This window comes from Anarrhichthys ocellatus, unplaced genomic scaffold (genome assembly GCF_004355925.1).
Source record: "Anarrhichthys ocellatus isolate YVR2014 unplaced genomic scaffold, GSC_Weel_1.0 scaffold71, whole genome shotgun sequence".
NCBI lineage: Eukaryota > Metazoa > Chordata > Actinopteri > Perciformes > Anarhichadidae > Anarrhichthys > Anarrhichthys ocellatus.
Window position 1 is genome coordinate 1,113,590 of NW_022280101.1, and position 12,807 is coordinate 1,126,396.

A 12,807-nucleotide genomic window follows, 5' to 3' on the forward strand; every position below is an offset into this window, starting at 1 on the left:
GGGGGGGGGGGGGGGGGGGGGGGGGGGGGGGGGGGGGGGGGGAGTCAATATTGCTCACTCACAGTCAGATCAATACAGACACCGAATCCAAAACACAGCGCCTCTGCTGAGAAACATGAAGGGGAAAGTGTGGGATTCTCCCCCCGAACACTTTGCATGTCTCTCAGTGGCAGAGTGAGCTCGTTGTAAATTAATGTGTGTGTGTGTGTGTGTGTGTGTGTGTGTGTGTGTGTTAGTGTATGTCTATGCCATGGGGAAAAAAACATAGTTATGAGTTCATTATTGAGGGTTTCTCAAACATACAGCCATCTTCTTGCAATAAAAGCTCAATTCATGTAGGGTTTATCTCATTATTTTCATCTGATTTTCTGTTAATTTATTGGATTCACCATGAGAAAATACTGTACGTACAAATTTATTTAGCTGAGGATGACACAGCAAAAACAAAAAAACCATCCAGTCATGTCTGATTTCCTGCCTTAGTTAGGAGTTCATTATGAACACATGTTAAACAGCACATTTAAAGGTTAAATTGTGAATATCAACTAGTTCCAAGCAGTGTCAGTTAATTATAGGGCTAGACAAGTTTGAGCGCATTTAATCAGCTCATTAAAAAGCTCTTTGTGAGATATTTAAAAACAAACTGACAGTGTTTCATAATGTCTTCTCCTTCTTTAAGGCATCTGCATATGATTGTCAGTCAAAGAAAATCCTAAAATCAAAGCCTCTTGTGTCTCATCTCTAAGCCTCGTCTTTTCTTTATCCGATGCGACGGCCCAAAGACAGAGGACGTCGTATGTTCAACAGATTCTAAATCCCTCCGGCTCAAATTTCATGATTTGTGACATTGGGTTTTACTAATAAAACATTTAATTGAAAAATTGTGTCACGTGACCTCGATATAGAGATAACCTGGCATGTAAAGGGTTAAATTCACATTGTCAAAAACTGTTAATGCGCAATATTTCTGGGAAGTTTACATTGAAGAAACCACCCATCCCAAACAGCAGAAACTGAGGTCATATAACTGTACTCATAACCAGAGAAGAGAAAGAGTGGGCACAGTAATTTATTCAGGGAATTTCACAATATGAACCCCGGTCGTGCTGCTGGTAATATTGTCAGTGTAGCGGCTCAGAGACCTCGTACCTCCTCAAGCCTGTGCCTGTGAAAACATTTGTTAATTTCCCAGATTGCTGTAGCAAATCACTTTCACTCTCAAAGTGAGAGCGATGAGACAACCTGCAAGTGCAAAAAAAAAAAAGGGGGGGGGGGGGGGGGGGGGGGGGAGGAGGTTAGCAGGTGAAGTGAGCAATAACACACCATCTCTCACATTTCACAGGAAATTTATACAAACGTAGACGCATAAATTTAAGTGAGCAGGTAGAATCCCACTGCAGGTGTAGTTCCCCAAAGAGAGAGTGGCATGAGACAGTTCTCAGTCGAGTTATGATTTGACAACGTTTCACATTTAGTGTGTGGTTTGACTGAAAACACGCAGGGAGCTCGGCTTTGTTTATTTAAATTAGTTGTAAAAGTGTATAATGTAATTTATATTTCATAGGCAAAAAAACACAGCAAAGAGAAAAATGTGGATATTTTTCTGTAGAGCTGAAGACAGACGCGTTCATTGATAAGCGGAAAGTGTGAGATTTGTTCAGCAAATGTTACAGTTTCATCTTAAAATTGTCAGAAAATGCGAAGAGGGAGGAAGCTGAGAATGGATTTGCTTTGGAAAGTTGATTCTGACTTTTGCTGTTTTTTAAAAATAATTATTTTTAGGACTGCAGTGCATGATGGGTTATTGTTTGAGCTGTTAAAGACCACGTTCGTGTTATTTTATGGTTTTAGGGTACTCCTTTTCAACCTCTACTACAGATATTTCCGCTTTCTCCTTCCCCTTCTCTTTCACTGACATTCTTTACATGCACCTCGAGGTGTTGCCACCGGCGGACTGGTGCGTCACTATTCAGCTATTAGTCTCCGCGGTCGCGTTACTGCGCACAGGGGACGGTCCCCGGAGTCGGGGGGGGGGAGAGGGAGAGAGGCCGACTCTCGGGCCGGCGCAGGGTACGAAGAAGCTGCGGCCGGCTGGTGTGAGTTTATCGCCAGCCTCCACTCCAAGGAAGCAGAGCCAGTCAGTGGCATTTCCGAGCGATCCGGTGAAAAAGCCCCGCGGGCAGATAGATCAAATAAAGAGAGAGAGAGAGAGGGAGGGAGAGAGAGAGAGAGAGAGGGAGGGAGGGAGAGATAGAGGGAGGGAGAGACAGAGAGACTCATATCAGATGAGTAATAGAGCAGAATATTACGTGATGCATCGATCCTCCTCCTTCCTCCCGCATATATCCGCGGCTGTCTCAGCTTGATTTACGGAAACTTTTATTTCAGCCGTCGGTGATGTTTTGTTTCAGCCTCTCCTGTGTGTGTGTGTGTGTGTGTGTGTGTGTGTGTGTGTAGTCTACCGGATAGATCCAGGAGCTCTGCAGTTGATGAAGCTGACTGCAAGTCGGGTTGTTTTTTCTTCACAACTCCAGCCGCCGTGCAAGGCTCGAAAGAATACAGGTAGGCCTACAACAATTTCACATTGTTGATAATGATTTGCATTCGGCATTTAAATGTTTAGCTGTTGATACTATTATTATTCAACGAAACCATCTACAAATGTGGATGAGAGAGCAGCCATCCGTGCACAAGATTATTTATTGTTGTGGTTATCTGTTGTAGAATACATGCCAGTTAGTTTCTTGTTTCTGTTTGATTTAATTAGATTTGTATTATAATTGTGTATAAGTTTGGTGGGCGTTGGCATCGTGTGATAGTTTAGCAATGTGGTGAGACTGTTGAACATGGCATTGCAACAGTGTGTGGTCTTCTCTGGCTCTGGCAAGACCATTGTGCACGCCGCACGTGCGTGAGTGTGCGCGATGCGAGCCCCCGCGCGCGCGTGTGTGTGCGTGTATGTGTGTGTGTGTGAGAGATAGAGGGGGGAGAGAGGTGGTAGGCTATGTGAGTTGGGCTGGAGGAAATTCTTGTGTCTTGGAATGCGTTTACCCCGGGGGAGACCCCGTGACTTCGGCATAGACAAGGGGAGCAGAGAGAGGAAGAGAGACGCAGAGAGAGGAAGAGAGAGAGAGAGAGAGAGAGAGAGAGAGAGAGAGAGTGTGCTGGCCTATTGTGATTGCTTCCCTAAAAAGTAACTGAATCAAAGAAGTGGTGCTGTTTATTGCGAGTGTCATGCCTCTTGCAAATTTAATGACACTGACGATATCATAAACTATTAACATTTTTGCTGTTTTTTTTAGTTTTAAAATCATTTTCTGTCATAATTAAAACCATGCGCCTTCGCTTTCAGATACAGTGATGCTGTATCCAACAGGGGGCACTTGTTGCACATGTAGCTGGAACTCATTGGTTATTAATGTGCCACTAATGTCTACAGTCCCATTTCTTTTTAAAATACAAATGAACATTCTTTTATGTATTTGATTTCTGCAAAGCTCAGTATAAATTGTGTCTAACAGCACACAATAATATAATTTGGATTGATTTTCCTGCGCAGTACAGAATTGTTGATCTGTTTCGTGTTTTGTGCTTTTTTTTACAGTCACAAAGCAATATACTTGTCATCGCTGTCCTGTTAAAAACACGCGTCTCTTTTCATGAGCTCTGTGACGATTGCGTTCGTCAGATCATCCAATCGGATTTGATATAATGTCAACTTCCAACACGGCATGGCGGTAAATATAGAAACCGACCAAGATTTTTTAGGGGTTTTGGGTGCAGTGGATGTGTGTATTACGAAAGTTGACAGCGAATGTGATACGCTGAACTTGAAAACTTGGACAGAAGTTAGTGGTTGGGCTCACTTTTTGTTTTAGCAGACAGACTGGGGTTAGCATCCCGGTTGGTATTGGACAGAGAACAATGTTTCTGGAACGAGAGGACGAGAGGGAGAGGGACTGCTAAAAGCTCGCCCACACACAAATGTGAGATATTCTAATGAGCAATCTGGCCCTTCTGAATATTATTCCTCTTCGCAGCACAGGCAGCCTACAAACGTGTGACATTGTGCAAATCGACAAATTTTTCCTGTAAGGAATGTTTTTCTAGATTTCAGTGGAATAAATGTGTCAGGGATGAGAATATTTGAAAAGGACGATGTGAGTGACGTGCTCTTCTGAAACCTGTCTTTCACAGCCTGAACGGTGATCGGTGAAAAGGCGGCAAAAGACTGACCGGATCGAGGGCTCCTGTTCCGTCCATGCTGGTAAGAATCACACGTTATCTTTTGACTTCAACTGACGCAGCATCCGCGTGAATTCATTTAACAGATGGAGCAGTGCCAGTGGAAACCAGACTCATTGTCAAAGTGAGGTTTTTGAGATTTTGATACCAATGTCTCTACTTTCCAATGCTAAAAACCATTCATCACCCTCATTAGTATCCTTAGTCCTTTGTGTCATTAGATGAAAATCCTCCCGTGTAGCTGTGATTTAAAAATAACTGAGCTCACCTCAGTACAGTAGAAGCTCTTTACTCACAGGAGCCAACAGTACATGTGTACATAAAACGCTTTAGTGTACTTAATGTAAACCAAAAACAAAAGAACAATAATCTGGCAGCATGATTCTCCCACACACACACACACACACACACATACACACACAGAGCATGCACGGCCCACACAGAGCATGTACGGCCCACACACTCCCACGTGTTTCCCCTGCCTCTGCTCCCTTCAGATGTAAGGCACATGACATCATTAAAGAGGTGCTCTAAAAATCAGTGTGGGTATGTGGGTAGGCGATGTGTGTGTGTGTGTGTGTGTGTGTGTTTTTTTTGTGTTTCTGAGTGGGTGAGGGGAATGAAAGCCAAAGCTCCAGAGCCGTGGGCCCATGCTGGCTATGTGTGTGTGTGTGTTTGTGTGTGTGTGTGTGAGAGAGAGTGTGCGTGCCCAGCCGGAGGCTCTGGTCCTGGGCTGCGCTGCCTCCCACGCTGGGGTATGGCTGGGGCTGAGTGGGAGGGAGGAGTGGGAGGGCAGAGTGGGCCGCGGCTGTGAGTCAGCCTGTTGCGGAGCCCCCCCCCCCAGACAAGAGACCGCGGAGGGAAGAAAAGAAAAAAAGCAGCGCTATAGAGTCCTCGCTCCCTGCCAGCGTTGGAAGAAAGTTTATTGTGAGGAGGAGCGCGCTCGTCCTGGAGGATCAGGGAGAGAAGCATCTGCACAACCTGCAGATCGGGGAGACAGGGATGGAAACAGAAAGTGTCTGGAGCAAAAACATGCCGACTCGCTGATCGCCGCTCATTGCAGACGTGGTGACGAAGTACAGCAGATGGCAGAGGACACCAGGATGCAATTTGCATCTTCCTGTATCTTAGTGATGCTGCTTTCTAATTATTTAAACCTCAATGTGTTGATATAAGACAATAAGAGACTTGCTATATAGGCAGCTCTGCGAGTTCCCAGATCACTCTATATCACAGATAAATAGAGAGAGAGAGGCTCTGCAGAGCCGACTTCTGTTCTTCTTCTGAGACAGATGGCCGTATCAGACCAGGCCCCATCTGCTGGAACCGCTCGCTCTTTCTCACTCTGTCTGCTCCCCGAAAGACGGAGCCGAGAAAACAGAGCCCCATGCCGCATGTCCATTTAATCTTCTGTGAATGCCACGCTCACATTCCACACTTTGTGCATGCACATACATTATGCATCATCCCGTTAGTCAAAAGTGATGGGGAGCATTTTCGTTGTTTGGTGATTGTGCCGGGTTGGTGCACACGTTCCTCACAGCTAATGAGCAGGTGACTAATGCAGGTTCTTGTTAGTCAGAATCAGAACTGATTGAGTTGGACTGAAGCTCCTGATTTGGTGCAAATGTCTTTTGTATATTGAAAGTTGGCCATTTCTGCGCCAGACAACTCCAAGTAAAATATTCAGTGTCTGTCAGTCAGTCTTGTGAAAATATTTTGTTCTTCAACATTTGGGCTGCAACAAACGATTGTTTTCATTATCGATTCATCTGATTGAGCATTTGGTCCATTTGTTCGGCGTTTGTGCTGTTTCATCAGTTATCCAAATAGTTGTAGATTAATTTACTTTCAGCAATACTTTACACCGCAATGGGATGAAAAACTGTCAAATGAACAACACCCTCGGAGGGTTTTAGGGTCGGTTTATTGCTTTCTTAAGAAAGGTTGCAGCAGGTGTCGTTGCTGGCAACCAACCAAAATCTGAGTTTTATGGAAAGATCGATTCAGGTCCTTTTATTTATTTTAGTTGCATTTCAAAGAGTGCAACTGAAATAGAGGTTTCAAAGAGTGAAGTTTATCCTCAGAGGTGGAGGTCAGGCTCAGGGCCACAAGGACCCGCTGAGCTCAGCAGCAGCGGCGTTTCTGGGCTGGGCCGCTCGCTCTGATAATGGAAGGTGGTTCTCCAGGAAACCCAGAGGGAGTCCACCAGTCTGGGGCGTGGGGCAGTGGGGTGGGGAGGGCCTGGAGCCAGGGGGACCGGCCCAGGGGTGTAGAGCAGCGGTAGATGGGGTGGTGAGAAACGCCGGATGACAACATTGGCGTGTGGAGGCGAAGGCGGAGGGTGGGACGGGGCGAGAAAAAAAAAAAAAGGAAGGCAGGGCGAGGAGCGGGAGGGGACGGACGGGGAAGTGAGAACAGGAAACGCTGGTCAGAGCGGTGGGGGAGAGTGGAATGTTTCACAAGAAGCCTTCTCCACCCTGTAGCGTCAGGACGAGGGCGTCTGCTGTCGGTGTTGCCGCTCAGACAGCCACCAGCTCATGTGTGACACAGTCCTCACACACACACACACACACACACACACTGCACAGTGTGATCCCTCACCGCCTTGGTAGGGCTCGCAGCTCTTATATCCTGTGAGTGGGCCAGCCGGCAGCGGAGTCAGTGCCTTCACATAGCCACATGTTGTGTGGTTGTGGAAGAAAGAGAGAGAGAGAGAGAGAGAGAGAGAGAGAGAGAGAGAGAGAGAGAGAGAGAGAGAGACATACATTTTCCCTTTCTTTTTTTTTTTGTTCTGACACCTCTGAAGGGAAGAGGAAGAGGAAAGGGGGAGAACGGAGAGGAAAGGAAAGGAGGAGGGGGGCTCACAGGGAAGGGATGTCGAGGTGGAGCGCCGCGCCGCCGGGTTCCTTTAGGAGTTACAATGCTGTCATCCAATTTCTAACAGTATACACATACATTAGTGACATTGTTGTTGTCACGTTATACGTTTTATAGGAGCATTTTTATCATTTTTTTAACTAAACACATTTTTTTAATAAATAGTTTTGTAAGAGATATTTCAGATTTATTAAAACTCCCATCATTTGTGTTGGTAATAATCAGCAGTGGAAAAGTTCTAAGCACATTTACTTGAATACTGTTTTGTGATACTTTACTTAAGAGAGAAATATTGGACTTTTTGCATAGATTTTATGTGTGATTTCTAGTTTAGTTACATCCAAAACACATGAATACACATGCTGCATTATAGATTAAACTATCCAATAATCAACAAAGTAGTTACAACATTAAAATGCTAAATGAGTATTTGTCTGGAACATTTTATATTGACAACTAAATAAGCAAACATTTAAGTTAAAATTAAAGCGGGGGGGCAACCACAGTTACTTCTAAAGAGTTTAAAACTCAGCTGATCTGCTTCATTGGGACTGGGTGGGTGTTGTTAATGGATGAACCCATCACTTATAGTAAAACAAATCAGTAATTTGTGTTTGCAAAGGACTATTTTCTTTATTGTTGTATTAATACTTAAGTAACGGATCTAAATACTTGTTTGACAACTGGTACTATAAACATTTTACATATCACGTTCATTGAGTCCTGGGAATGTGGCATCATTTCTAAAGAGACACCCAACAGGGAATGCAAGTGACAAAAACAAACTTAGAAAAAGAGGCTGAAAGGTAAAATGATGTTAAAAACATGAAAATAAGACTGCATTAAACAGTAATTATCCTTTAATACTCGCACTGTTACTAATACTACCGTTATGACAGCTATTACTTTATATAGCTTAACCTAAGAGCTAACCAATGCGTCACAATAGAAGTATTTGTGTGTGATGTAATTAGAGACACTCGCATAAGTAATGGAAATTCAATCACCGAAACGCATCACAACTCAGCCTGCTGTGGGTGTTTCTCCGAGGCTCAGGGGTGCTGTTCTGTCAGCTGAGGTTTCCCTGTGTGTCACTAAAAGTCCAGGGTTATCACAGGGTAATAAGCACACACACACACACACGCACATATTGAAACAGGAGGGCACACACACACGTTACAGCAGGGCAGTGGAGAGAGATAAGAACGTAGAGGCATGCCTTCCCAGCGTGACCGTGACATCACAGCTGTATCTGTGTGCTCACTGTCTCCCCGTGCTGTAAACAGACCGGCCTAATATAGTCAGTGTAGACCACGCCACACACACACACACACACACACACACACACTGGGGTAAGGCAGTCTGTCCTTGGTTGGTTGCAAGTATGTGTTTCTTCGGAGGTGTGTGTGTGTGTGTGTGTGTGTGTGTGTGTGTGTGTGTGTGTGTGTGCCAATTTTAGTGAATGAAATTACGTCGTTGTTGCGTCTGTTCTTGTCCATCACCGGCTGAGAGTTTCAATCTTGCCAGAGACAGGTGCATCTGTGGCAGACTCTCCATGCTACCTCCATGTGTGTGTGTGTGTGTGTGTGTGTGTGTGTGTGTGTGTGTGTGTGTGTAATTAAGTTATTATTGACTAATTCATAATTAAAAACTAGGATGTAAATTCTAGTAACTGAATAGAAATGTTAACATCTGAAGACCCTTTTTTATCTTGCTTATCTTGGAGACTTTTCATGAAATATGAGACATTTTTGTAATAGGTTTTGAAAATGCATTTATGCATAATGATAACGAGTAGTGTTTGTTTAGTTTAAATGTATAATACTTTCCCGTTAGATGTTCTGAAATGTGGAAACAGCTGTCCAGAATTGTCCTATCAACACATCGTGTCATGCGTGACACACATGCATTCTAATTTTTTAGTTTTTATTTCAGCTTTATTTTTTGTCAACCAGGATATTTTTCCATTTAGATTCAAACTCTCATATTTGAGGGAGTGTTGGCCAAGTTTCAGTTTCTGCATTTTCCTGCACTGTGACATTTCCCTGGAAACATATTGCATCACTGCTCGTCTTTCTGTATCACCGTCTCTCTAACCATGTTTACGAGGACAGAAAAATGCAATCGAACAAAAGACAATAATCTGTTTATATTTTTGGGTATTTTGCTTCTGAGACAATTTAAAAACTATATGAAGCTAAATGACAATATTTATTACGTCTCTCTAAGTGTATCTAGCTCTTTTTCTTTTTTCTCTCACACATTTTTGGCATTGCTCTTTGAGTACTCTAACTCATGCCACATTATTATATGGCTTATTATCAGATGTGTCATTTTAAACTCAATAGTTATATCTAAACAGCCCCCTTGTCTCATTTTGACACGCAGGAAGCAAATATACAAACAGATTTCCCTTCGTATCAATGATTTGTTCTTATTTTGTTAGAGGCTATCGATTTCTGGGATGTTTTCTTATTTTTGCAAACAAGGAAACACAAGCTTTAAATATGAAGGGGGGGGAAGAAAAACGCTGAAATCATATAATCAAATGTAGATTATTATATGTTTTAGTGTTTAAATCTGTGGGCTAAAGATTGATTGATTGATTTCTTTATTTTCGTGTCGTGCACAACCCTCATGGGTTTATACGACACCAAACACACAGCTGCAGTGGCCAAACATTTCAATTGCAACACCGCTCGGTCTCAAACAAATACTATTGGTCCATTTATCCCAATTAAGACGAAAACCCCTGAATGATATTGCGTGTTTTCAGCTTCTGACTGGATTACATACGGCTCTTCAATGCCGTTTGATTTTCTTGTGTAACGTCAGTACCGACGCTCTGGAAAGTCACGTTTACTTTAAGTTTATTTATCTGCTGAGGTTCTTCTTACAGCTTCTTTTTTTGTTTTTGGTGGTGGTGGCATCCGTCCAATTCTTGGGTATGTGCCGGAGTATTTTCACCCGGCACAACAGCTACCCTTATAGTGTTTAGGGGGCGTTACCTTTATGCTTATAATAATCAATCGGACACACACCTCCAATTTATGATCAAGAGAGATTGATCATTCAGTACAACTGGGTTGAATGGTTAAGAATGTTTTGGTGCATACGGAGTTGACTTCTCTTATTTTTCTCTGAGCAGAAAATGCAAAAAAAAAAAGCTAAAAATCTTTTCTTACTTTTTACTTTCTTTCTCCAGCTCTTTTTTTTTATCTTTGTGTGTGTGTGTGTGTGTGTGTGTGTCACTAGCAGCCATCAAACTGCTTCTCAAGCCAACCCAGCAGAATTCCCATGCTGCTCGGCTGCCTGAGTTCACACCTTTTTGTCCACAGGAATCTCAGGAATCCCCAGCTTCCTTTCCCCTGCAATCTCCATTGTGTGCGTGTGTGTGGTTGTGACTACATGAAGGAAAGGCCCCCGCCTGCGTCGTGCATGTGTGTTGAAACACATCTCCGCCCTTGTATCCACCCAGAGAAAGCGAGCAAGCGGTGCTCAGTTTGTGCCCACAATAGACTGAGTCACATTCTAAAATGGCAAACCTCTCAGTTACTGAGAAACTTTGCTCTTTAAGTGAAACTTAAGTGGAGACTTTAATGTCAAACTAAGTTTTTAAATTGTAACAGTGCAGGCGCATCATTAATCGTTGTATTTAACAACTGAGTTAATCACAAATCATCACGATTTTTTCCTTAAATGTGTTTGAATTTCAACATTAACAAAACATTATTTGTTAGCAGTTTGGTAGCTAAGAAATGCTAAATAGGTACAATGTCAATTAGATTTTTCCCATCGGGAGGATTTCTGTATTTTCAATTTTTTTTAGTTGTGGATTAATAATTTGATAATGTCATGCTGCAGGACTATTTTCATTCTAACATCAAATGTTAGAATGAAAATAATAATGGTTTCTTGCCCAGTGACTCATTGTCCTTGGCTCGCAGAGCAGCTGAATAACAACATGAAGAATAATCTGTAAAGATGGCAGAGAGCAGCTAAATGAAATGGTAGAACTGGAATAGCTCCAAACATGAATATCATTTGTTTTAAATTAAAAAGAGAAGCCATTTTCATTTTAGCATCTAATGAGAGATGACAAGTGTGTCCGGTCAGACTAGAGGACAGTGCTCCTACACAAGTCCTCTTGGTGACTCCTGCAGGTTATGTCGGCAGGTCTGGAGTCGGTTACCCGCTCCGACCCTGAGTCATTCCCCCGCTTGAGCCCAGCCTGCCGCCGGGCCTCAGCGGCACCCGCAGAACACAATCCGATACACACAGACAAGCCATTCACCGCCCCGACACACGACAGGCTGTGATTCACCTACACCCACTCGCTCTCCATCCACACATACGCCGACCACAGAGCCGTGTACTGTAGGTGGATGATTTAGATGTTGAAGCTGCTGCTTCATGAGATCTCTCGGTGAAACAAGAAAAGATGCATTTCTTTTACAAATACATTCTAGTCTTCTACGTCAAGTTTTTAAATATATCTAAAAATATTAAATTCAAACAATGTGAGATGTGAGAGCCACTCCTTGGACTCATAGACATAACCAATGCGTCACTAGATGCTCAGTATAAAGGGCCAGTTAAAGGTTGTGAACCTCGTTCTGAAGGGTGACAATGCCGGCGAGAGGCGTGTGTCTGGTCCAATATTACTTAACCCGCCTTGTTACATGACTCACTGAGGTTACTTAAATAGTTATGAATGGAGCCTGACAGAGGCGGTTCTCCAGCGGCACAAAAAAAAAGTCTGTGCGTGAGTGAGTGCGTGTTTTGCCGCCACAATGTGTGTAACGGGAGCGTAGCATGGGTGCAGCATGGCTTTTGATGAGTCACGCCGTGTCCTGTGAGTAACAAACCAACTATGTCATTCCTGAAGTTTGAGACTCCCATTCAAAAACACCAGCCCACCCTCGCCCCAAAAAAACAGCACGAGGGGGGAGGAGGAAGAGGGCGGGGCAGGGTGGGGCAGGACAGGACTGTTGATAGGTGTGGTGGGCAAGGGATAGAAAGGGGGGGGTGAAGGCAGGATGTAGGTGAGAGGGCACTGTCAGGTCAGAATTAGAGGTGAGGAGCTCCATGTTAGGGGTCAACAGATGATAATGACCCCTGTCGCTTGTAGTACGACCCCGGCTTTCTGGGGTATTTTTTTCTGCCGGTACACTCGGGTACTTTCTTTTTTTAGTAGCTGTGGTCACCGCGGGGTTACTCGCTTCTTGATTGGCCGGGCTGTAAACTCTGGTACTTTCTCTTTGTGGACACAATCAGCAGTCTTATTTTTTTTCACGAAATGTCACCAGAATTTTTTTTTCTGACTTTTTTCATGCGAGACAGACCCACGCAATGGAATCTAGTGAGCAGCTGAGACGAGATGCACATAAAAAGCGTTTGTTTATATTGTGTGTATGGGTGGAGAGTGAAGTGCTGCCAGTGAGGCTGGAAGTCATAAAGACCCCTCTACTGTGGCCGCTGTGTGTGTGTGTTTTCAGTGTGGGGGGGGCCGCCGCTTAAGTCCCTGCCTCCTTTCCCTTATTTAGAGACGGGTCCCTTTTTTCTACAGACGCCCCAGCTCTCTGGTGGGGGAGTTTCCTGCTTTTGAAGACCCCAGGCACACACACATACAGAAAGAGAGAGAGAGAGAGAGAGAGAGAGAGAGAGAGAGAGAGAGAGAGA

The 12,807-nt window shown here is 43.8% G+C and overlaps 1 long non-coding RNA gene across 1 annotated transcript in view; it reads left to right on the top strand.

The window, feature by feature from the left end:
- Nucleotides 1–1,552: 1,552 nt before the first annotated feature.
- LOC116397662 (uncharacterized) overlaps nucleotides 1,553–12,807 on the top strand; it is a 20,105-nt gene continuing 8,850 nt past the window's right edge. The window contains exon 1 of the long non-coding RNA XR_004213716.1: nucleotides 1,553–4,267. This is a non-coding gene — a long non-coding RNA (uncharacterized LOC116397662). The remainder of the gene's footprint in view (nucleotides 4,268–12,807) is intronic.